A 24,854-nucleotide genomic window follows, 5' to 3' on the forward strand; every position below is an offset into this window, starting at 1 on the left:
TATTTTCTCGTTCAAGTGTGAAACTCACGTGGCGGGAAGGAGACTGATCCACCCCGGGCGCCCCTGGATTCCTCGCGCACAGACCCGCGCGGGGGGTGCAGCGGGTCGGTCCGGGGGCGCTGGGGGGCTCGCTCCTCCCCGGGTGTGGCGGTGCGCGCGGTCATTTAGCAGCTTCGGCCACTTAGACTGCGGACCTGGGCGCGCTGCCTCAAGTTCAGGGACTCTCTTTGTCAGCTCTGCCCTAAACTTGGGAGAAACACTCGGGTGGAGTTTCAGGCTTTCCTAGGAGGCGTTGTGCTGGTTTCTCTGTCTGTTTTCCCGAGTGCTTGGTGCGCTTCTTATTCTGCACCTAGTTCCAGAGGCGAGGCTGTTTCCTCCCGGGCCCAGGCGTGGCGAGGGGCAGGTGGCGGGAGCGCTCTGCTCCGAGGGTGGCCGTGGGAGGTGACAGGACAGAGTTTCGCGCGCGCGGGGGGCTCGGCTGCTCCACCCCGGAGCGGCCTGCGCACTCGCTGCCGGGCCAGGACTTTGATTCTCAGCTACCCGCGTGCAGGCGGGCAGTGGGTCCTGGGTTTGGGGGAGACGCTCGGGCGCCCCAAGAGGAGCGGCGCTTGCTGGCCTGTCCCAGCGCGCGCGCCCCAGCCAGCAGCCGCCGCGTCCTGAAACCCAAACGTGCCTGCAGGTTGGGGGTGGGGGGAGCGAAGGGGTACAGATGGGTCCCCGCGAAGTCGCAGGAAGGTCAAGCTGTCCCGCCGGGTTTTCATCACGCCGGGGGGGGGGGGGGGGAGCGGAGGGGGGAGCAATGGGGGACGCGGGCCCGGGAGGGAGAGTTTCGGTGGGAACTTAAGCGAGTGGACAGTGACAGTGTCTTGTGAGGAGCAGGAAACTTTTATTTTCCTCCCGCAGCAAACAAAGTGCAGGCAGGGGTCGTGCTCAGCTGCTCATCTGCAGGGAGAATCGCGAGAAAAAGAGAAAGTGAGAGAGGTCTGGAGGCTGGGGGGGACCCCAGAATCCAACCCCCCGGCCCGAGCGCGCAGGTTAGAGGTCCGGGCGCTTGCAGCCGGGGGCGGACACTTGTTTGGCGACCTGGTGGCGTCGGGGCTGGGGAGCAAGCTCGGGTGTCAGGACCCTCCCCCGTCCGAAGGTCATTCGCGAGGTTCGCCCGGACGCGGGTCCTATTCAGAGGCTCCGTGGAAGGGTGGGCCGCCTCCCGGGGGTGGAAACCCTTCATTACACCCTTCTGCCTGCGCACCCACCTCCCGGCGGTGCCTCGCACGCCCACCTCCTCGGGTGACTCAGCTGACCCGACGTGCCCACCCCACGGAAGATCAAGAAAAGTAGTTTTCCAAGAAGGCTAGAGGTTCCGTCACCCGGGGAAGTGCTTCCACTTAGGTCCAAAGCCATTGCCCGCCCCCTCCCCGGGCCCTGCTCCCCGCCACCCGGGGAAGAAAAGCAGGGAGCCCCACCGCGCACCCCCGGGCCGGGCCGGCGCGCGTGGATTCCAGGGGCGCCCTCAGCGCCTCCGCGTTTGCGAGCAGCGCGGACAGACCCCGCGTCGCCCCGCGAGCCGGCGAAGCCACTCATCAGCGCCAAGTGTTTTCAGGGATGACCCCTAAATCGCGGCCCGCGTCGCGGACGCCCTGATTGGTCACAGCATGGGACCCCCGAGCTTCCCCGGCCCGCGCGCCCGGGAGGAGGGAGCAGGGCGGGCGGCGAGCGTGGTGCAGTCCGGCAAATCCCACTCCCAGAAAGAGGCATTAAACGGGGAATCTCTTTTTTTGAATAAAGAAGAAGAAGAAATAAAGTACCTGTCAGCCTGACAAGTGGCGGAGCGGAGCAGTCCAGGATTATAAATGATGCGGCCGGCCCCGCGCGCCCCGCGGTTGGGCTCTCCCGCGACCTGCACCGGGCGGCGCTTGGTAGGCTCCTCGCCTCTCTCTCCCTCTCTCTCTCTCACACGCACACACACACACGCGCACACACGCACACACACGTGTACGCGCCCGGGCTCGGGCACACTCGGCCCGGCGCGCCCCCCGCCACGCAATTCAGGTCCTGGAGGCTGCGCCCCGGCTCCGCGCCCCGCTCGCCCCTCACCTTTCCGCCCCCCTCCCCGGCCGCCTCTGCGCCCCGGCAGCCCGGCCCAGCCCCCGAAACTCCGGCCGGGCCCGGGCCGGCGAGGGGGAGGCCGGCGGGGCTCGGGCAGGGAGAGGGGAGCGCGCGGGGGAGAAAAAGAAAGTGAACTCATTGGCGCTCGGCGCGCGCGCCCTCCTCCCGCGGGCCTCGCCGGGGCGGCCGGGCGGTGGGCAGGGAAGGAAGTTGTAACACTTGCTGTTCCCCCTCCCCGCCCCTCCCCGCCCCCCGCTCGGCTCCCTCGGCGCGGCCCCCTCCCCGCGCCCGGCTCCTTTGAATTTGGCCGAGCGCGGGGTGTGCGCGCTGCCGGGCGGACGCGGCGGCGGCCGGGTGGCGAGCGGGCGGCGCGGGCGAGCCGAGCGCGGTAAGTGCGGCGCCTCCTTCCTTTCTGGGGTCCTAGTGCCCGGGCCGCGGCGCGGGGAGCGGGCGGGCGGCGGCGCGGAGGGCGGCGCGGGGCTCCCGGCGCGCCCCGGAGGCGGCGGCAAGTTGGCCGGGGTGGCCGGGGCGCCGCTCGCCCTCCGGACGGCGCGCCCCGGGCCGGCCTCGCCGGGCCCCGCCGCCCGGTCCCGCCCCTCCCTCGCGCCTGACACCTCCAGCGCCCGCCCAGGTGGTGGGAACTTCGGGGTGCCCTCGCCAGGGGAGCGCACCGCGGCTCCCTGGCGCAGAGGACCCCGCGGGCGCCCGGCTCCCCCCAGAGAGGCTGCCCGCGGCTGGGCGCTCCGGGGGGTGGGCAGGGAGTCCGGCGCGGCTCGCCCAGCTCGGGGTGCTCCTCGGTTTCGTGGTGGGGCGCCGCGTCCTCCGAGGAGGTGTCTGCCAAGATCCTGGGGGGCTTCCAGCGGGCGGGAAGCCCTGGGTTGTCGCCACTTTCCGGGGAAGTGGGAAGGAGGTTTCTCCAGCTGCCGGGAGCCAAGTTGCAAAGGAGGGAACGGAGAACAGGGCTTGGGGTGTGCAGGGAGGGATGGATCTGAAACTTAATCTGGAAACTCTGAATGGGGCTGCTGCAAAGAAGCGAGTATCCCGACCAGGGCTTTTGAAAAATTACAGATTTACGAGTCTGCACTCCATCTCGGGCTGTCTCGTGTTTTACAACTGCTTAGAAAGAGCTTCCCGGATTTTATGTGGAGGTAGGTTCAGTCTGGACTCTGCTGCTCACCTTCTGCAGCGGCTGGGATGCCATCCGTGCGCGGCCTCCCTGTGCAGACAGTGGGAACAGGGACGTGCTGCTAATTCGCATCGTGGAGAAGGGATGCCACGTAATTCTTCCGTGCAGGACAGCAAGGACTTTGATTATCTGAAGTCATTATATTTAAGGCTGGGCGAAAGTTCCCAGGTAGTTTGGGGTAAGTGCAGTGGATGTGAAAGGGCAGAACTGTCCAGGGACTTTTTCTTCCAGAGTCCCAGATGGCTGGGATCCCCTGGAACAGGACTGGCTGCCTCTCCCTGATACTCTATTTCTTATCTCCTGACAATGTATTTGTCAAACATTTGCAGGCTCTGGCAGGATCCACTGGGTGGTCTTTTCACTAGAAATAGAAATATGTTCAGGCATTACCTTTTCCTTCTGTCAAAAAGAGAGAAAAAAAAAAAATCCAACAGGGCTGGCATCCTTGGAAAGCTTGGAAGAGTACCCTGAAAAGCGGTATTGCAAGAGAACAGAAGTTGGTAATTTGATTCCTTTAGTGAATTTGTTTAAAATATGGTGCATAGCCCCCTTCCCAGTTGCCTACCTGGAGAAGTATTGTCTTTCTAGCATATTAGAAAGAGTTGAGAGCTGAGTAACTGTATTATTAAAATTTATTACAGATTCTAAGATTTCAGTTGGCGCCAAAGATTTCATAAAGTCTTGTTTTGTGCATTTCTTAACACAGCCTTAATTATCAAAAACTTCCAGCTTGTATTTCTTAATGTATGAAATCCTTGTAAGAGCCTAGAAACTTTCGATTTGTGATTCTAAATGCAGAGCAAATATTTAATTCTTGCTCTAAGAGTGAGAGGTTAGTTCAGTAATAAGACTTGCTAATCCCACTTTAAAATGTCATGGCATTCACAAATTATTCCTAAATTCTTCAAAGATAGGGGTTTATAATGAGTTTAGTTATTCTATTGTGTATTTCAGGATTGTGTGTCTCTCTCTTCCTGTTGCATTTGCCTGGCTTTTTTTCTGATATGAATTTTAATATTCCTCTTACTCAAAGAAACTATTTCCTCCTAGTAGAAAATATTTTTTTTATTTTAGGTGATTTTATAAAGAATGTATGCTATAAGAAAAGGTTATTCTTTTGATAAGATGTTTTATTGTCTGGTACATGATTTTTATGAAAAATGTGCTTATTTTCTAACAGCTAATGATTATCTATTTGGAAAATATATTAGTATCCTGTGCCAATCCCATTAATATTAGCAAGCCATGGACAGAGAATAGCAACCCTAATAAGGATTGCTTGATTATTTAAAATAAAACACAAGGATTTATAGTAGACTTGTGACTAGTTATTTTTTCCAAATTGAATCATTTTGCACGACTGTGTTTATTTTCCAGAAAGAAATGTTTTAGGTAAATCACAGAGGCTTTGCTTCCTATAATCTTGTAGGCGTGTCATCAGTCTTTTAGTTAGAAAGGGGAACCTGCTTTATTAGGGTGAAGACAAAGAAAGATAAGGATGCTTATCTTTGAATAGGAGACAGCAACAAAACAGAGTGAAAAGTTTTAAATTTATTTGGAAAGAAAACCTAGCTAAACAATAATAATCCAGTTAGCAAGTTCAAGCTAGTCTTTCTTAGCTTTGCTTCTAGGAACCAAGAGGAATTATTCCCTTTGTAAAGAGTTAAACAAATAAGAAGCCAGGCAGAAGTGGATGGCTATCATTGTGAATAGAATGACCTATCAGAAATAGTTGATCAACTTTGAGCTTCATATAGGAAACCCGATGTTTTAGCAATAGCTGTGAAAGTATGTTTGTAAAGGCTGAAGTTTATCCTACAGTGGTACAGGCAACTAAGGATGGAAGCTGGTCATCGTGGGAAATAAAAGTACCATAGAGATAACTTTATTAGTTTATCGATATTGACTATTGCAATAAATTCATTACCTCCTTCCTATGAAACTTTATTTCATCTTTTAAAAATTTCATTTCCGGGGAGCTGAGGAATTGCATCTGGGTATTATATATACATGAATCAGTGTATTCACTAGCACCATGAATTGTCTGTCCTTTTCTCGGACATGTGCTGTAGAAACCTGTTAGGCATGTTCAATTACATGTTGCTTAACCACCCCGTGTTTTATTTGCTAGTGAAATGTCCATTTTGACTTTCAGGATATATTTTATTTATTTATTTTGGAAATGTCAGCAAAAAATACAGTACTTCACTATCAACTTTTAACTCTGATTCGCAGCCAATTGTGCATTCCTTTAGATTTTTCAGTTCCAGACAATGTTTTTATTTATTTTATAAAGTGGAATTAGTGGCATGATAGTCCAGAGAAGAATCTAACATGCATTCAGAATAAAGAATTCTATGGAAAGCACAATAAGGTGGTGCTACTCAAAAGTTTCAATGACTCAGTCTTAAAAATGTATATATCATGTAAGCTTCTGGAACACATTGAAAAACTGATTTTGGAGATATTAGCTGCCTTAAGTGTCCTGATGGAAATTTTGTGGTTTAAAAAAAAAAACCTTCTAAGTTTCAAAACTGATTAATTGTTGTGCCTTATAAAAACTGATTTATTTTATCCTTTTTTATACCAAGCATTATCATTATGAAGCTCTCCTTCTAATTGAGATTAATGTTTCTGAGCAAAGAAGTGGTTTGGAGGGCTGCATTCATTTTGAGTGCTGTTGTAATCAATTTTAGATACAGCTTTCCACAATGGATCAGTTTGCATCCAAACCTGCCTTATTATGTAGAATTAACTTGTTGGTGATTGATAGTAATACTCCTACATCTTGAGAAGTCATTTGTTTCCAAACAAGTGTGAGGCCTTGTACAAGTTTCAAAATATTGCTTCTCATAATTAAAACATCCTTTTGGGGACTTAATCTGAACTTTCTCTAAGAATTATAGAAAGCACCAGGAAGCAATTCATTAATACATTTTGAACCAAAGTAGATTCTCCCCATTACAGTATGCCTCAAGGTAAATTTTTTTTTTTTTGTTCTTCAAAGGGTTTTAAATTGATCTTTTGAGTCATAAATGGTAAAACATCCATCTAAGTTATTTATTTTTTTGTTTATATCAACACTCTAGTTGAGTTTCGCCAGGATTTTGTAGTATTATAAATTTAAATCTATGTATTATAACTTTATTTCACCAGGTAGTAGGTATAATCCTGACAATAAAGGTAATGCATGTGGTGGTAATTCTTTATCCTCTTTGGAAACCTGAAAAGATGGAGACTATTATCGTCCCTACTGTGATATTTGCATTTGTTTCTTAGTTGTGTCTGATCGGACTCAGCTTTATCAGCTTTTGATTCTCTTCTGAAGATCAAGCTCAGATTTTCTTGGGCTTTGGTCCATGATACATTGCTTACTGTGATACACGCTTATAGTCTCCATAAAGTAAAATATTAAAAGTGTAGAATATAAAATGAATATAGATCAGTCTTCTAATATAGCCACTGTGTATAGAATTTTTTAAATAAAGATGTGATTGCTTTATTGTACATATAAAGTTCCCACAATGGCATTGTTCTTGGATTTCAGGGAAAAAGACTTGGGAAGAAATAGGTTTGTCATATTTTCACTTCTCTGTAGTGGTAGATTTCTTTTTACAGTTAAAAACATTCATTTGAGACAGTCTTCAAGACCACAAGGCATTTTTCATGCCTTATTTTAGCCAACCGCTAGCATATAAACCATCAGAATGCAGAAAGATGCTCTCAGATACAGAAATGTTTCCTCCAACAAAACTACGATAGATTTCATTCATTTAAAATAATTTTGATAGATTTTAGGATGATTTTGGTTAAATAACTCAGCTGACTGGGTAGTTAGAACAGCTGCATAGAATTCTTGTAGGCGATAGTAATCGACTCAAATTGGCTCCTTTCTACTTTAAATAAGTCCCTGTGCAAATTACTGTCAATATCATGGAACTGCCCCTAAGTCATATGAGTGGATGACTGAAACCATATCATATAAAAACTACTACTACCAGGAATAGTGGAGACTTTCCTGCCCTTTGATACTCAAGCAGCCTTAGAAGAGCGAGTGCCAGGCTAGCCTGACTTTTCAAATTAAGTTTGTGATAGATGCCAGTCTTAACTGAAGCCCGATTTCAAAGCACTTCTAATGTGATAAGGAGCAGATAGCACATTGTGTCATGTAGCCAAAGTGTGCTTCCTTCTTTTTTAGTCAGTGAAAGAGCTCAGGATCACTTAGGGTGATGTGGCAGTTAGACAGCTCTCAGGCTTATTCTGAGCATGCAAAAAAGAAATGATCCTTTTTGAAGAAGTGCTGTGAGACAAGCAAGTATATTTATTGACTTGTGTATTTTTCATGTTTGATTATATGAAAATGATTGTGGGATGCTGTTGGTTGAGAAAATGTTTTCACGTATCATGGAAGACTTTATGCGTCTATTAGAGCCATGGGGGAGTAGTGAGGATGATGTGCTTGACTAACCCTGGGGCGGGATCATATTATTTAATAAATATCAGCTATTTTATCTACTGGGTATCTGCCTCAAAAACAAAAGGAGAGACTGAGGGAGATGGTGGGTGGGTGGGAAAGAGAAAAATGGAGTAGTGGGTGAGAGTATGAATGGCTTTTACAAGGAGTGATTTTCCTTTGAACGTTGTGAGGCATTGTGTTTGATGGGAGAAGCTGTCTATAAAGGACAAATTTGGTCATTTGAGTTAGTTGGGTAAGTATAGAAGAAAATTAACTCCTAATTTTTTTTCATTTTTAAGTCTGGACATTTTAGATCCCTGTTCGAGAATATGAACATCATTGGTTTTTAAAGTTAATCCAAGATATTCCAAATCTTGTAGCTAGTTCTTCATATTGATGGAAAAAGGAAAATGTAGTAACAGCTCTGTTTTAAAGGTGTTCTTTATTTGTGTATGGGACTGAACACCAACTTACCATTTTATAATTATAAATTTTATGCAGAGACTTTTTTAAAAAATATTCCCATTATTTTAAATGATCATCCCGGAGATAGCTTACAAGGTCACTTATCTTGGGAGATGAAGCTCATAATCGATACATTTTAATCATTCTGTCTTTTCTTCACTTATTAGCTAAACTTGTCAGAATTCTTGAGATAATTCCTGCTCAGATTGCCATAATTTAGAAAGAAAGGAGAGCTTGGCAATCACTGTATTTTTTCAGTCAGATTCTGAAGTACTTCTGAGTAGAATAGGTGACATGACTGTGTAGTCCCTGCTTTCCCCAGAAAAATAGAAAATAAAACCTGTTCTTTTCTTGGAGTGGGTTGTTTCTTCGGGAGAAGTTCAGCTCAACTAATATTTTATGAGCAGAACTAGGGAGCCCCTATCAATGTGAGGAGGTGAGGTGTGTTTTGGGGGCGTTTCCAAAGAAGCCCTCCTTCCTCAAGAGGACATCTTATAGTGTCCAGCATTTGGCTTCTGTTCTGGAAGGGCATTTTAAGAGAGCTAAAGTTCTTGGACAACACACTGAAAGGTATGTCATGCAGAGAGTGATAAGACAGCATTGAATTACTTTAATTTAATTTACAATGAGACATGCATGAAGTATTTTAATAGGTTTGCATGAAGCACATACCAATATGTCAATAGTAGGATGTGTTTATTTTGGTAACTATAATAGCGAAAAGTATGGTTATTGTTTATTGTCAGGCTACCAAATGCTCTTTTAAATTGTGAGATCTCTGCTGATACTTTCATCAGAGAATTTGGGATTTGTCAACATGTAGGTGGGGAAAAACTTGGCATGGGATTGGTTCTTTTAAATAACTCTTTTTTAAAAAACTGGCACAGGGCTTGTCATGTAAAATAATTATGAAAACCAGAAGACAGCTGTAAATTTTATTTCTTTCAGAATTTATTATTACTTCCAGCTAAAGAAAGCTGTCAGTCAGTCCTATAGTTCTTAAAGAACAAATCTGTGACTTTTATTTTCCTTGTAGATCAAAAAAAAAAAAAATCTTGAACAGTGTTTTATTGTTCTGTTTACAAGCAAAAATGAAATGAATATTTGAAAATGTAAACGTTTTTCGCTTGAGTTTTGTGTAATGATGAGAATAATGAGTGCAGGCAAAAATACTGCAAATCATACCTAATCTAGTAATTAAGTCAACATGGAAAAGTAGTTCACTATAATCTCATGAAGAAGTAAAAGAGTAAAGAGTCATTTCATCTCTTGATTGTCACAAAAATAAGACATTCTTACAGGGGTACTGTTGAATTTTATGAGAACAGTAATAGTTGGAGAGTAACTTCACAATTATACCTAAAAAATTAATCTTCATATTCAGAAAGATTTTTTTAGTACTTTAAGAAACATTCTTAAAGAATGGGATAGCTTTGGAAAATAATCATTCCTTGTAGAAAAAAGAGAATGTGTTGGTTACAAATCTGTCCACAAATTTGGCTTCAGACAGGGGTGAAGGTTGAGAACTTCTTCCAGGCTGTTATCCTTCCAGTTAAAACAGAACAGATGCCATAATATATTTAAAAGTGATATTTCCACATTAATTTTCAACTTGTTTTTCTTCTCCCATGACAGTGCTAGCGTATTTAACCTTTAAAATAAATTTCAACTTAAACAAAAATTAAAGTTATTACTTGTAAGTCTAAGATCACTTTTCATGCGAGAAATGAGTGTTCATTTTCAGAGTAAATTTTATGTTTCCATATAACTTGTGTATTCCCAGATATGAATAAGATACCCTATTCTGTGTTTCCTGTGAGTCAAGAAAAAAAAAAAGCAAAATTCTTCCTTAGTGGTTACTTTGCTCTAGAAAATAACATCTCTGAATGGGACTGGCATTGCTAACATTTTTATAAACAGTATTGGTATGTTGAGTTGATTTGCAGTAAGATTTTTTTTTATTCTTATTAAGAAATTATTTGTGGCAGAGATTTTGAATCAGTAATTTACTAAAAATAAAATAGTGTTTTCTAGCCTGTGATTTGATGGTCATATAGTTTTCTATATTATTTTAATGGCATGATACTAGCTGGTAGTGTATATATAGAGTTATAACTTTTGGAAAATAAATCCTTGTAAAGCATGTAATTTAAAAATTAAATTTATTTAAAATTACTTATATTATAAATTGAAGCATAGTACATTATAATTGATAATGTAGCCGCTAACAAAAATCCTCATTTTATATTTTTTGAAGTTCAAGTATTGTTTTATAAAGACACATATAAATCTTGATAATTTAAATTCTTGACAGTTATGCCTTTTGTCTTTTCAATGTTCTCACTAATCAGAACTTCCTATTTGTTTATATGGATACTATACACCACAGTCCATACTGACGGAATTGAACAATACTAACTAAAACATGCACTAATTGTAAGTTTTAAAAGAAAACTAAAAGGAAGTAAGGGAATTAAGTAAATCTAGTGTTCTAGAAATCATAAAAATACTTTTGTGAATATTCCACTTTACATAATCTAGACACCTGGAGAATGTCATTAATACATCTGGATGCAAAACCCACACAGGTGACCCAAAAAGTTACTTACTGCCAAAATGAAAGATGACTGGTGTATTTATAATATCTTCATGTCACACAGCATGTATCCATTCAAAATAAACATAGCATTTTAAGACACATCATGTATTGGTCACTGGCTTAAAAGAATCCTAGTAAAATTCACATAAACTTGCACATCATTTAAGTATGATTTTAGCAAGTTGGGCCAGCTCTCGGTATAGACATAACCTATGCTTAATCTCTTTTTCTTCAGGTTTTATCTGTACCTTCAGATAAAATAGTTCAACTCTGAAATGCAGGTGTTTGAGAGATCTTAGGAGAGGACCAAGGGCTTGTTTTAGTTAATTGTCCTCTTGTCCTCTAATGAAAGTAGTTTTAAAAACTAGTGTATACTTCAGTTAGCAATATCAGTATTTCAAATTTGGTTAATTTCATATTTCACTATCAGCAAAGGGCAATGTGAACTACTTAAAACAAATCATTAACATATCACGTATTCCATTTAAATGTGATAGGTGGTCTATGAATTGATTGTGTAATTATCACTTGAGCTTTGAAAAGGCTACAGTTCACTTTGAACATGATAGATGTCGAAGAAAGTAAAGTATTGGTAGTTCTCAGTCTTGGAAATTATTTCTAATGTAAGACTTCTAGGGATTGGTTTTTATTATGATGATTTTGTTTTAACTATAAAAATTCATCCTTTCAAGGGTATTTTTTACCATGTAAATGTAAATCTAGATTGCAACCATTTGATGTAGGAATAGATGTAAATTATTAAAGTATATTATGTGTTTTTACCCTCAAAGGAAGGTATCTCAAGGCTTTCTGGGTGAGATTCTGGTTCCTTTAGGATTAAGAACCATTGGTATAAATGGCTAATTTTGATGGAAGAATGTTACATAGTTTTTAAGTCCTCGTTATTACTTTTAAAAGAATATCCCATCGGGAATAGGAAGCTTTGTGGATAAGCTGCCACTCTTTGATGAAGGATTATACATTGTCCCCTAAATCTGTGATCCCAGAATCTGTTACACAATAGCTTTATCAAGTGGCACTAGACTAGGCTGGCCATCATCATTTCATGTCTTTTAAAAAGTTAATTGGTTCCTTTCTTAACTCTGATATTTATGTCAAATTTTAGTCTAAATATATATTTTAGGTATTAATAGATTCAACTCCTAAAATCCAGACGTTGAAAATGTGGCACAAGAGAATGAAGCCAAGCAAGTTTTGAGGGGTGCTTTTACATTTATCCGATGACCCGTGGATTGAGGATTGCAGGACACTGGCTCATGCCAGTGGTTTGCCTGCTCAGGGAAGTCTGCAGGGCTCATGGCCTCATTGAAGTTCTTTGTAAGCCTTTCCCATGTCAGCAATACTTAAAACTTGAGAAAGAAACAATAGCATGCAAAAACTGAAGCCCTCACATATTATGAACGTTGGTTAATTTTCTCTGAACTTATGTTTCAAACAGTGAGCATAAAATCACATGTTTTGGCCATGGATTAAAAAGAGAGAATATTCTGTTATGTGATTATATTGCCATTTAGAATGAACAGTCTCTTACAAAGCATTAAGATTTTGATAAAAGTGTGTCATGTTCTAAGGATACTTTTTCTTTGGTCAAAGAAATACATTAAAATTAGTCACACATCACAATTAATTGTACTTATATTTGTGTCCATTTTAACTTACTCAATGCAAATCAAATAGATTGTTCATCCAATGAAACATATCAAATATAAAATATTGTTTAAGATATTTGAATGGTAAATCACATGTAATGCTACATAAAAGGCATAAGTTATTAGAAACAATTAGCTTAATACATGGGTTCCTTTTTTGGAGGCTACTAGCTTCTAAAAGTTTAAAAAAAAGAGTAGCAAAGTTAAATTTAAAAAAATTGCAAAGTAAGTAATTATTAGTATTTTAAATAATCCTGGCTTTTCTAGACATAGTATAGAAGCATACTGTGAACTTCAAAAGAAGGCTCTTTATAATGTTCATATGCCTGTTATGAGATATTAACCACTTAAAATTGTAAAGATTTTATATATAGATAAAAATACATAAATAAGTGTATAGATATATCTTCAGTGAAAGATGTGGGTCAAAAAAACTGTTTTCTATTCTTAGATATTAAGTTGAAAATATTTAGAGTAAGTATTTTGAAAGATTGCTTTTATAATCACTTTCATAGGACAATTGATTAATCACACCCTCATAAATGATTTTAGACTTTTATAATTGGCTTTAAAATCATGTTAAAAATAAACAGTGCTACCTAGAAATTTGCTATATATATAATCAAGTTTCAATTTACGAGTCCAGAAAATTCAAATAAGACCTTCCTTAAAATGTTTTATGTAAACATCTTCCAATTTCTGATGTATTAGTACTAAGACACACGGTTTAATCATTTCAAAATAGTTGTCTGGTTGAGGAAACTAGTTATTATGTTTACTGTTTTGGACTGTTAGAATATATATGTTTTAATTTCATGTTTAAAGTCATGTAGATTAAGGATTTTGAAGAGCAGGTTTTTCTTCTCTCTCATCAGCTCTCTAGCTGAATCCTACAATCCCTTCCTTCATTATTCTAAGCCACTATCAGATTGTAATCTTTTCACTCTCCACAGCTGTTAGAGGGTTATTTTTGCATATGTAATTACAAATACATGGGTTGGTGTAACTCTCTATAAATGTTCATAAAAGGAAGGTAAAAGGGTAGCAGGACTGTGGTGTATATAGGCCATGGGTGATTCTATCAGTGTTAAAATTGTCATGTCACTAGTTATTGGGAAGAAAAGCAAAGATTAAAATCCCTCCATTTTGACACAGCTACTAAGCAGTAAAAATCACTGACAATTTAGTAACTTCTCCAGAGCAGTAAATGGAGCTAAGCACCACGGAATCAAGTGATTAACACATTTGAATGGGGCATTTTTCTAAAGTGATGATCATAATTTAAACTCCAAGTAAAATAGATAATTTTTCTTCACGTTAAAAAACATTAGCGTTTGATCCTGTAGAGAGAAATTTATTAAATCCTTGCATTTATTTTGATGTGTACCAAGTTGGAGAATGGTTAATATCACATGGGCATTTAACAAACGTGCAGCGATTTAGCCTCATAGAAACTAGAAAGAGTGATTTTTGGGGAAAATTCAGATGTTCACTTGCCTTCATTTTTAATGAACAAAATTTAAAACTCTGGCTGTATATAAACCTTAAAAAATGTTAATATGTCAACTTTTAAGGGTAGCCTCTGTTCTTGTACTTGAAACGTTTCTCATATATCAGAATTTTTTTTCTAACTCTGTGTGGAGGAATAGGTATCTCCTGGAACAAGTAAGGTACCTTCTGGAATTAGAAAATTATAATAAATGATGGAGTTCAGTATAATTTTTTGGTTGTCATAGATGTTGCATGTAAACAGAATTATTTTTGTATTTCTTCTTACTTGAGACTCCATGGAAAACCTATTGTCTGATGAGGATTCTTTGCAGCCCAGGAGGCTGGGATGGGGAGAAGATAAATCAGGCTTCTTTTGGAGAAAGTAGAACTCTATTGCATCATTTTTCTGGTTCTTTTCATGTGAGCATATTGACTATGGAAAAAGACACTCAAAATGTAAGACCAACATATGAAAAATGCTTTTGTTTCAGTGAAACTTTTGTGGGGAAGAAATGTACTGTTTATCAGTCAAAACTTGAAAGTTTTCCCCTTTAACATATTAGAAATTAATAATGAATTAATGGGCTTGTTAATATTCCAAGACTATATAAAAGTAGTAAAACTCAGGTGTGATTTGAGTGTGTGTATGTTCAGAGGGTGCCCTATTTACACGGGCTTTTAAATCTCCCAATTATTTTGAATCAAACCCCATATGTTATGTCAGTTTTCTTGTGTCCAAGTGACTGTGTCCTGGAGAAGATTAGAAGAAATGAGACATGACCTCAGACCCCTAGGAAATGTTCACTTCTGGTTGAGGCATGATAGAAAAGCTACAAACAGTAATGAAGGTTGTTAAGAAAGCAAAAAGGGGTAATGGAAGAATTCTACTTGGTCAAATCATACTCTAATAGCCCACAGATCTTTGAAATGCCAGATAACTGATTGGAGTAGAAAAACTAAGACCCCTAGCGTGCAACCTCCCTGCAGTATGCAGACATTAGCAGTGCATTGAAGCTCCCTGGGACATCAGAAAGAACCCAATGCAGTAGTCGAACAAAATCGGAAACTACTAATAAGCAACAAAGGTGTGCTGGGGCTCACAGATGTGTAAAAGGATGGATAACCAAGTGAATCAGAACACATATTCCTCCACTCCACACACGCATGGCCCTGAACACCCACCAGGACGGGCGATCGGAAACCAGTGACCTAGGAAGAACAAAGGTTGACCATTCCCCTCCTTCTCTGTGGAATAACGTGGCAAAATGTCTGTTGCTCACTTACCCATGAAATCCCTGTGACAGCAGGGACCCTACTGTCCCAGTCCCAGAACAGCTTTGGCTTCTAGGACAGTGCCTGGCCCTCAGGAGTCCATCGATAGTAAATAATTGATGTGGGATGACATCTTCTCTCACTCTGCATCAATGTCAACTGTCCTCGCTGGAGAATAGCTCCTTCCTACAAAAGGTTTACAGCCCCCAGACGTAGGGAAGACCACTCAAGTTCTAAAAGGGTATGATTCTGTTATTTTAAGATTGTGATTCAGATTAAATATACCAACAAAGACTTGTCAGTACTCAGATGAGAGGATCTGGCTGTGGACTGTCTGAAAAAGACAGGCGTTGACATGGAGCAGGAAGGGCATAGCCGGAGAGGGAAACAGAATGAGGAATGGGGAGAGTTCAGTGACAGAACCAGCAGCATTGTGAACAGGTAAGGACAGCACTGGCAGGTAACACAGAAAATGACATGGCCAGGTTCTTTGCATATTAAATGTTCACACCTACAAAGATAAGTATTCTGTCATCTTCCTTAAAATACGTAGTTCTCGTGTTTCTTTTTTCCAGTTTTGAAACACACGTGGGTACCCCAGATTGTTTCTCCATTAGCAGAAAAACAGTGGGGCAAGTGGGATAATCAGTGAGGTTGACACGACCTCAACATTGCAGGCGCAGGGGCCGATGGGCGCTGAGAGCTGCGGAAGGACGCGCTTCAGGCCTGAGCAGTCCCCTCATTGCCCCTCCAGACTGGCTCTTGCCGTGTGGAGGTGAAACTTAATGTTACCAGATTGTGAGATTTTTCAAGAAGTGCTGGAATATGAATGATGTGAAATCTCTAGATTTTTTAAATGTTGGTGCATAAGAAAAAAAGAAAGAAAGAAAAATCAATACACAAAACAGAGATAAAACAAAACACGTCTACAGACTGGCTTTGGCAGTTGGACCAGAAGTTTGCAACCTGCGCTTTAGATGCCGAGATCTGCATTATGTATTTGGAGACTGGGGGTGAGTAGTGGGAAGGGCGCAGGGGATCCCCTCTTAGAGAAATGCAGGATTTCTCAGGATTTCTCCAAGTTTGGAGAGAGACTTGGGACCAGATTGGGGTTATCTTAAATGTGATCCTCTTCCACCCTTTTGGAGAAGAAAATGCTTTTAGTTTGCAGTACACTTATTTCTACCTTCAACCAGAAACCAGGCGGCCAGCCCGCCTCTGTAAGCATGAGGCAGGGAAGGGTCTTGGTGAAGGTGTATACTTACCTGTTCAGGTTAGCGGCTTCAATGCCTGTCTCCTCACCTCCATCCTTAGCCCACCAGGGTCTAAACATGGGAGTCTCTTGAATCTTCCATATGCCTATAATTTGAGGGGGTTGCCAATAGCCACCTACTGTGTACACACACACAGACACACACACACACACACACAAGCACACTAGCACTTGGAGGCGATTTACACCCAGATACCAAGTTCTATAAAGAAGGAAAATCCTAAATTAAACATGGCATAAGGGATCCGGTCATAACCAATACATTCACAGAATGAAAAGAACAATGGCATTCCCTTGGCACCTTGCTTTTCATTATTTCATGGTGAGTTGGGCGAGAGAACTAGAGATCTGCTCAGACCCCATTTTGGTCATTTGCTTGCTGTGTGACCTTGGATAAAACCTTTGTCTCTGAACATCACTGACTTACCTGGGCAGTAACTGCCAGCATAGCTGTTTTCAGAAGCCTGTCCTGGAGTCATGTGGGTGAAGTCAAATTTGGGGACCACAGGTAGGTCTGGGCGGTCTGCTGGGTTCTGGTGACCCTCTTACAGGAGAGAGCCACATCCCTTGTGGTTGGTTGTGAAGATGAAATGGGCCTGCAGTGAGCCATGAATAAGGAGTGTGCATGTGGGTGTGTGCCCAGAGAGCGCACGCTTATCCAGCCATCAAACCTTTGCCCATGAGCTCCAATTTAGGTGAGAACAACAAAAAAGCAGTCATCCAGCTGCTTCTCTTTCCTCAGGCCATCACCTGGAATCTTACCTTTGTTAAACATCAAATTGTATTGATTTATGACTTGTAACAAAAGGACGTAATTTGGGGTGGACGCCTTCATTCTCAGTATGTGTCCATGCTGGACTCTTAATGAAAGAGTGATTCTTCACAGCACTGGTGTCTGATTTGCCAGGTGACCTCTTAGCAGTGTAAGGTCAGGAGGAGGAGGAATAGAGAGTCATTGCCCAGTGTGGCCTCTGGTAGCCGGAAAAGTGACCACAGGCCAGGTCCACGGGGTGTGTCCACAGGCACAGAGAGTAGAGTAGTGAGCACCCAGAGAGGTGGTCCTGAATCTTGAAGAATAAAAGAGGGCAGTGTGTGTGATGCATCTTACCAATATTTATATGAAAAGATGAAAAGATTTTTGACCTTTCAAGGGAAAGATTTATCTTTAGATGTTACTTCACAGACAGTGGAATACTGTTCAGCTCCAAGGAAAGGTGAAATTTTGCCACTTGCAGCAAGGAATTTGAGGGATTAGACAAAACAAAGTAAGCCAGACAGACAGATAAATATGGGGTGATTTCACATGGGTGGAGAATTCAGGGAAACAAAGTGAATGACGTGACAGAGCAAAATAATAAACAACTGGACATTGAAACCTGAAGTGAGGTCAGCATAGATGAAGAGGGTGGGATAAAGGAGGCCGGAAGATGAGGCATGGTGGTGACTACTTTGGTTTTGCTTTGTTTATGGTTTTGATTTTGTTTTTTTTTTTCCCTTTAAAAAAAATGCTAGTATCTCTGTGAATCCATTTCCCCCCCTTTGACCAGCGACTTGCTGTATCATTCATTGTTCTTGCCACCACAGTTGACACATTACAGCACACTTTCAACATCAGAATTACTATCTGGGTTGTTGAAGAACATCTTGTTTTGGGAAGAGCAGCTACTTAAAGGCATATCCCGTATTGATGTCAGGTAACTGGGCAAATTTATTTATTTTATTTTTTTAAAGATTTATTTATTTATGCATACAAGAGCTGGGGTACAGGCCAGAGATGCAGGGGGTGAGAGGACTCACCAGAGACAGAGTGGGGAGCAGAACAGGTAGATTGACTGAAATACACTGCTGAGGGGAGCAGCGGGAGAGACAGGAGAGGTCTGCCTCACCATGTGGGTTTCTCCCTAGCTGGCTGGGGATCGAACTTGTGCTGCAGAGGCTGCAGATTGCTTCAGAGTGTGGTGCTTAACCCCCTTGTGCCACCAGGGAGGCCCAAGGTAACTGGGCAAATTTATAGGGGAAAAAAAAAACCCTATCTTGGCAGGGTCAGCATTTAGGTATGTTTTGATTCATATTTTTTGGTGGAAACTTTGTACCTAAATTTATAATATATAATACATATGTTAACTTTATAATTATAAATTTAAAATAAATTGATATATTCAGTAGAAATTATCTATGAAACAAAGTTGAATATAGTAAGAAAAAAGTTTATTTCATTGTCAGTTACTTAGCACTTGGATATACCTTGTTTCTTCAAAAAATTTTGATACAAAGCATGGTCATAGCATATTAGTTAGACCAAATAGATTTCTTAATGTTTTGCTGAAATGCAAGTTTGAAGCATTTGTCTTGAACTGTCATAAGGTGGCCTCTTGTGTTCTTTTTTAACTATAATGTCTTCATGAAATTGTCATTTCTCAGCATATGTTAGGAATCCCAACACTGGCCTCAGCTCTGTGAGAAAGAGGTGCAAAATTCCGCCACAGCCTGAGTTCGATCCTCGGCCAGGAAGCTGACCCACATGGCGCAGCAGACCCCTCCTGTCTCCCCACTGCTCCCCTCAGCAGTGGATTTCAGTAGATCCGCCTGTTCTGCTCCCCACTCTGTCTCTGGTGAATCCTCTCACCCTCCTACCCTACCGCACCTTTGGCCTGCACTCCAGTTCTACTCAGAAATTTAAAAAAGAGTGCATAAATAAAGAGGAGGTATTTTTTTAGAAGCCCCAAAGCAAGTTGTAGTGATTAGAGGAGTAGTAATTAAGGAGGTAGCTCCAGAATTAAATCTGAAGCTAACAAACAAACTGCATGCTCTTGAAATCAGGAGAGACAACCCATGTTGGTGGGGTGAATTCAATGTAGCCTCAGCTTCATCAACTCCAAGACAGTATTCTCAATGGTTTTCCTCTCAGGCTTGAGGAGCAAAGCTGTCCCTTCTGTGTCTGTGTCCTTCTTCCCTTCGGTCGCACCGGCTCAGAGCTCAACAGCCATTTTCCAGGCAGCTCATTGCTCTCCCTGTCTGATCATTCATCAAGTTGTGGTGATTCTCCCTCCGCTGAGTTGCTGGTACCCAGCCCCCCTTTCATCTTCACTGCCTCGTCCTGATGACTGCAGATGTCTTCTAACTAGACTTCTTGCCTCCAGCATCTCATCACCCCAAGGCATGTTCTTACGCCCCCCCACACCCCGGGTATTCTTCCTAATACCCTGATCTGATCAGCTCATGCTCTCCAACTTGTAGCCTGGCCATGAGGGGACAGCTTCTGCTGGCCAGACCTGCTGCCCCCCTCCCAGTGGATCTCCCAGGCTTGGAATGCTTCCCCTGGGCGGGCTCACTCTGTCTCCCCAGCACAGAAGTTGTCTCTCTTCTGGGTCAGGTTCTGCATCCTCTGAAGCTGTTCTTGATTCTCTGTGAAGTCCATGTCCATTGCCTCTCTCTACTCCCATAATATAGTATTTCTAGATAGAGTTACCATTTGCTTCATTCTGCACTGTCCTTTACTAGAATCAAACTGTTTCAAAGGCAGGAAGAAATGGAAATGTCACACAGGGGAAGCTCCTTGTTTTAAAAAGGAGCAAAACTCAGGTTCAGCGGAGTAGCTCTGCCTGGTGTCTTCCTTTCCGTGCCTGCGTTGGGCCTTGGCAACGATCCACAGCAAGCATGGTGTCCTCTGCCTCTGACACGCTCCATTGCATCCTCGCACCTCCCTCTCTGCTGCATGTGTGTCTTGTGCTCCTCTAGTGGGCATGAAAATGCTGCTGTTCCTCAAAAATCTAGCCCTTGACCTTTCACTTTCTCCGTGTATCCACTTTCTCACGATGTCCATGACTTTGTTCACACTAGGCAGACAGTTCATAAATACTTTCTCAAAAATGCCCCTCTCAGCTGAAGACCTGGAAAAAGGGAGGGAACCTTATCACTTCAGCAAATGGGTAATTTGAGTGTGAAAATGGGCACCGAGTGGCAGCAGGCCAGATAGCCAGCATCAGTGGGGTGATTCTGGCCCCTGGAGCCTGTGTTTCAGCCCAGGTGCCCTGAAACTTTTGACATGCATTCTTAGATGTCCCCAGACATAGCTCAAGACTGTGAACTTGTGATCTCCCCTGAAAACCTCATCCTGTCCAGGTGGGTCCAAACTCAGTGAATGACACAGCTGCCTGTCAACTGGTCAACCCAGAAACTGTGACCACCTCCTTGGCCATTCCTTCACCCCACACCTTACGCCCAGGTCATCACAGGGTCCAGGGTATTATTTATTTTCAGAACACCTCGAAGCCGTATTCTTCTTTTGTCTCCACACTGCCGTGCTAATCCGAGTTGCTATGATGTCTTGACTGGACTTCCACAGCGTCTTCCAATTTGATCTGGAAGAATCTGAACCTTTCTCCCATTCATTCACATCACAGCTAGAGTGGTGTTTTAAGTAGGCAGAAAAGCTCAAAAGCAGTCCATAATAAAAAATTTCTTATTCCCTCCTTTTTCACTTGATTCTACAGCCATACAGCTGAAGACTTTGTTGGTTTTGCTCCCGGTGAAATAATGCAACATAGCACCTCATATAAAGTTCTTGTTAAAAACTTACTGGTTGAATGAACAAATGAATGGAACAGTTAGGATCCTAAAAGGCCACTCCAGGCAAGTCCTAGAGTCTGTATTCCTTTTTCTTCCAAAATATTTTAATCATTTTGAAGGTGAAGCATGTGTCACTCTTACCCTTCGATTCTTTCTCATTTTAGAAAATGGGATATTCCAGTGTGTCCTTGTTTATTCAGTATTTTTCAACCTCATTCACACACTGGAAACATCTGGGGGAGCTCTTAAAATACACCCCAGACTCATTAATTCAGGATCTCTGGAGTTAGGACCTAGTCATAATCACTCACTAAAAAAAGCCTTCCAGGTACTTCTAACACGTAGTCAAGGTTGAGAAACCACTGGTTTAAATCTAATCATCTTTCAAATCCCATCTCAAACACCATCTCCCTTGAAGGAAACTCATGGATCCCTCGTTTTTTTCCCCTTAGGACTTAGAGTAATTATATGGTCAACACTTCATTATTTTAGGATTTCACTTTGAGCTGTGCTGTCAGGTCCATTAGGGCTAAGTTTATGCTTTAAATTTAGGAAGTTGCTGAGGACTGACAAATTATGTTATAATTTCCTTTTATTTGACCAACAACCACTTGTCATTTCGAAAAGAATGGGGGATAGTCTTTGTATTTGTGGACTTGGGATTTGTGACTGCCTCCATGTGGGACAGACCAGCAACTCTTCTGATCTATCCTTCCTGATTCTTTCTGACCTGCTAATGAGCTGTCTTGAGTCATGTGGTCAGTTCCTTAGCCAAGAGGCGCAGGCTAAGCAGATATGCCTTGATCCTACTAAGAAAACCAGCTTCCCAGAGGCAGGGAGGTTCTCTGTGATACCCATGAACTATTTCTTCAGCCGCAGTGGATCCTTGAAGTGTTTGTTCTGTTGTCATAGCTTGCTGCAAATTTAATAGAACCCCAAAAATGAACTCAGTAGCCCCTCTTTCACTCATTCTTTGCAGTGGTTTTCAAAGCACTTACTTGAAAGCATCTGTGTTTATTGCCTCGGTTGCTCCACTGTCCAATTAGTGAAGATCATCTAGTTTAGTAAAATAGCAGATTTTAAGACATTATTTTTTAGGCAGAGTTTCAACTTTCTACAGGAAACTAAACATAGATAACTCTCTGCACTGCTTTCTGAAGTGGCTCTTCTAGGCTTCAGCACTGATGATCCAAGTGAGAAAAAGGCAAGAGGTGCCCCCACACCCCACGTTTCTGCATGTGCCCCAGGGTGATACCTCAGGTCATGGCCATGCCAGGATAGATCTTGAAATAGTCTGCTTAGTGGCGTCAGGGACAGGAATAGACTTTACCATCATTTTGCAGCTGACAGAGGAATCTTTGTGGCATGTCACCCCAAACCACAGAAGATTGAGCAAACATGCCCGCAGTATGGAAATAATATTTTGGGCAGTTTTATGATTGACTTTGAAATTTATTTCTAACTCAATTCCTGCTGCCCTCTTAAGAAATCCAGATGTTTGCACATGTGTAATTATGTATTATGATTGTAAAGTTCTAGTTTCTTTAAGACTTAGAACATCATAAAGGCAATTTAAAGGTAAAGTGTAAAGGCAGCTAAATTTAGAACCTGAGCTGAGTTTGTTTTGTGGCTGTTACTCTGTGTTGGGATTTAAAATGGGATTATTAAAGTGAGCTACCTAAAGTATGGAACCAATCACGGGTGGGTTGGGGTATGCTCTAGGATTAACTGTGGATCCCAAAGAACTAAGTGTACCTCAAGTTCTGTGTTCCTATAAAGTTGCTAAGATAAACCACACTATGGCGCCTTTGCTGGGTCTCAAGCTGATTGATACAATGGCTGGCATTTTTACTGTTCTCACACTTATAAAAATAAAATCAGGAAGCATGAGAGGATACAGAAAGACAGCTGGTAGTACAAAATGAAGACATTCATCAAAAGGGTTTCTTATTCCTCTTAAAAGCTATAAAAAGTTTATTTTAACTAATTATGCTTAATTACACAAAATTAGTAGAAAGTTGAATGATTAACAGAAGTTGAAATATTTTCTCTTGTATCAAGTAATGGCTTCACGTCTCTGTTTAAATAGCTTGCCTCAATATATTGATTATGCTAATTCACAATCTAAGTATATAATTCAGTTCAGGAAGTCTATCATAGTGGAAGAATTTGATAAACGTGAGAGTGACATATGGAGAAAAAAGAATTTTTCTGCTTACCTATATCTTCCAAAGAAATACATTACTTCTGTTACAGAAATATACTTGTTTTATGCTGTGGTATATCATTCAACATGTTAAATTTGTATATTATATGTCTAGTGCAAAGGATAAGCTTGAATTTACATTCATACTCTTTCTACCTTTCAGACCTAGATGAATTACATTTAATTATAAATTGAAGAGACTAGACCCAGAAGCTAAACATGAAATGAACCACATCATCTTACAGTTTTTTTTCAGTATCTATAAATGTATTTGTTGTTGTTGTGTGTGTGTGTGTGTGTTGTGACTCACCCTCCAAAATGTCATCTTTATAAAGCCATTCTCCTGTAATTAAAAGTTTAAAATGTAATTTTTAATGTACCATGCATCATAAAGTTAAGAGCTTGCTCTAATTTTTGTAATTTGTGTTCAGTTTTCATCTCTAAGATGATAGCTATTTTTCTCTGCTCATCTGTTAGCCCATTTTATCTTCTCGTTTATGTGATCCATTTTTCACTTATTGAAAAGCACACTATAAGTATTTATTATATTTGCCATATTTTTCAGAACATTTGTTTATATGTATATTTATAAGCTTAAAAATTATTCACATAATCCACTGTGATTACAGTTAAAAATAGGTAAATGATATGGCAGGGAATAGTGTGTGTGTGTGTGTGTGGGTGGGTGGGTGTGTGGGTGTGTGCATGAGCACGCAAAATGGTCACCAACACAGTAGGTTGTATTGATGAATTTCGTCTCTAAAGACCTGTACATTTTGACTGTCATTCATCAATGCTGCTTGAAAATTAATTAGATTAAATTAATTTATAAATCAAGTGATTTTGAAGCCTGGAGTCTAACTAGTTAGGTTGGTTAATTCTGTTCCCTTAGATTAACTGAGTACAAAATTTGCAGTATAGCATTTCAGAGGTCCCTGCCAGTTCTACCATCATTTTTCAACATTTATTGTAGAGATAAATTTAAGCTGTAATGGAAGAAACACTAGGAATCTCCCCAAATTTCAAGCAAAACTGCACCAGGAAAAAAGCAGTCTCCTGAGACAGATTGAACTCTACTGAAGAAAAATATATATAATTTACTATCATCTAAAATATTAATGAAGATATATATGAGGGGCTTTTTAGAGGAAAATTTATCTTATATTTACTATCAGAAAGTGCTGTACATCTTTCTTTTGCGCTGCTCAAACACAATTTCTAGTAATAGTGAAAATCTTATCATTCTTGACAATTCTGTTTACCAAATGCCTAGTGTGAGATATCTCTACTAGAATAATAACTTCCAGTGTAATTTACACTTTGCGTTTGTTAACAGCAAAAGACCTCTCAGTTGGGGGTTAAGAATATTTAATCCTTTAAAGCTGACATATATAACATGTAGCTATGTCAGCTACAGCTGTTTCTAAACATCAGTAACAAAATTATAGACAGGTTTTGAAGCTTCTGTGGTGGGAAGGAATACGTCTGAGGATTCAACTTGCTGACAGTGTTTATGTAATTTAATCTTACCATCTGGTAGAAAGTAAACATTTTTTATAAA

At 41.4% G+C, this 24,854-nt stretch overlaps 1 protein-coding gene across 5 annotated transcripts in view; it reads left to right on the forward strand.

Moving 5' to 3' along the window:
- The window catches only part of TENM3 (teneurin transmembrane protein 3), a 2,290,771-nt gene that overhangs the window by 1,728,167 nt on the left and 537,750 nt on the right, over positions 1–24,854 (forward strand). Inside the window, exon 1 of one of the 5 annotated variants that reach the window (XM_054701060.1) lies at positions 2,469–2,494. The exons of the other annotated variants lie outside the window; for them this stretch is intronic. The gene's annotated coding sequence lies outside the window, so the exon portion shown is untranslated. Of the gene's footprint in view, positions 1–2,468; positions 2,495–24,854 lie in introns of those variants that run through there. 5 annotated transcript variants of the gene reach the window in all.

Source organism: Talpa occidentalis, unplaced genomic scaffold (genome assembly GCF_014898055.3).
Source record: "Talpa occidentalis isolate TD23 unplaced genomic scaffold, MPIMG_talOcc4v2.1 talOcc4.4, whole genome shotgun sequence".
NCBI lineage: Eukaryota > Metazoa > Chordata > Mammalia > Eulipotyphla > Talpidae > Talpa > Talpa occidentalis.